Source organism: Chlorocebus sabaeus, chromosome 4, assembly GCF_047675955.1.
Source record: "Chlorocebus sabaeus isolate Y175 chromosome 4, mChlSab1.0.hap1, whole genome shotgun sequence".
NCBI lineage: Eukaryota > Metazoa > Chordata > Mammalia > Primates > Cercopithecidae > Chlorocebus > Chlorocebus sabaeus.
In genome coordinates, this window is record NC_132907.1 from 62,981,544 (window position 1) to 62,983,186 (window position 1,643).

Below are 1,643 nucleotides of genomic sequence, written 5' to 3' on the forward strand. Positions count from 1 at the left end.
GGAGATCTAGACCTTCCTGGCTAACACGGTGAAACCCCGTCTCCACTAAAAATATAAAAAATTAGCCGGGCGTGGTCGCGGGCGCCTGTAGTCCCAGCTAATTGGGAGGCTGAGGCAGGAGAATGGCATGAACCCGGGAGGCAGAGCTTGCAGTGAGCTGAGATCACGCCACTGCACTCCAGCCTGGGCGACAGAGCAAGACTCCGTCTCAAAAAAAAAAAAAAAAAAAAAAAAAGGAAAGGACAGCAGCAGGTCAAAGAAAAAGAGTAAGGATGCTCTGAGGAAACCAAATGGACCTTTTCTTACCTCCTTATAAATACCTTAGGGAAGGTTAGAATTAATTTAAATGGAGACAAAACACAAACTCTTAATGATACTGGAGGTATATTATCAGTGATAAATCTCACCTTATTATGAGATTCCATTCCTCAGAGTGAAAAAGCAATACAAATCATGGGTGAAACAAACACTCCTATATCACTATATCAATCTCAACCTATAGTTTTTCAGTTAGGTCCCCTAGAGGGAACCTAACATGTCTTCCTCTTTGCCCCCTCAGCCTCCAACCATTTGATAGGGAGAGACTTCCTAGAGTTATAGAATACTCACATATCTTTCTTTCAAAAGGGGGAGGGTCGGGCGTGGTGACTCATGCCTGTAATCCCAGCACTTTGGGAGGCTGAGGTGGGTGGATCGTGAGGTCAGGAGATCGAGACAATCCTGGCCAACATGGTGAAACCCTGTCTGTACTAAACATAAAAAAATTTAGCCATGCGTGGTGGCATGTGCCTGTAATCCCAGCTACTCGGGAGGCTGAGGCAGAAGAACCACTTGAACCTGGGAAGCGGAGGTTTCAGTGAGCTGAGATTGTGCCACCACACTCCCGCATGGTGACAGAGCAAGATTCCGTCTCAAAAAAAAAAAAAAAAAAAAAATGCGGGGGTGGGAGATATACTTAGAATTAGAAGATAAAATAGATTAGGTCCAAAATTTTCTCAAATTCTGATGCTTTTAAATCACAAATAGCAATTAATATTGTCATGAAGGAAACTAGATTGTTAAATAATGACGAATTATTTAACAAGAGCTGTTAAAAATAGTACTTGAGTGCTTCCTTCAGCAGCACATGTAATAAAATTGGGATGACACAGAGAAGATTAGCATGGCCCCTGTATGAAGATGATACACAAACTCATGAAATGTTCTATATTTTATATTAATAAAAATTTTTTTAAAGATTAAAAATAGTACTTGATCAATTGTGGTCAAAATTCTCCACCAATATTGGAAAAATTATCTTCGCTGCCACAATTAAAATTCAAATAAATCCATCAAAACCTTTTCCAAACCTTAAACAATATTCTCTAAGATCAGAGGCATAGGAAGGGAGAAGGTGTATAATTTTGGATTATATGAAAAGGAGCTTATTTTATATACAAGCCCATGCTCCAAACAGTAGAGGATGGAGATTTGCACAGAATCTGAGAGCAATTAATAACATCGTCATTCCTCAACATCCAATGGTTACCAAACCTGCATACGTGCTGACTGCCATCTCAACTGAAGGTGTGTTCCTTACTGTAAGAGACCTATGTAGCTCATTCTTCAGCATTTCTGTGGATAAAGATAATCAATTTCTCTTT

At 39.9% G+C, this 1,643-nt stretch overlaps 1 non-coding gene across 1 annotated transcript; it reads left to right on the forward strand.

The window, feature by feature from the left end:
• The first annotated feature begins 1,107 nt into the window (after positions 1–1,107).
• On the forward strand, positions 1,108–1,214 carry LOC119621523 (U6 spliceosomal RNA). The gene has a single exon (XR_005238080.1). It is a non-coding gene; the product is annotated as a U6 spliceosomal RNA (small nuclear RNA).
• Positions 1,215–1,643: the final 429 nt, after the last annotated feature.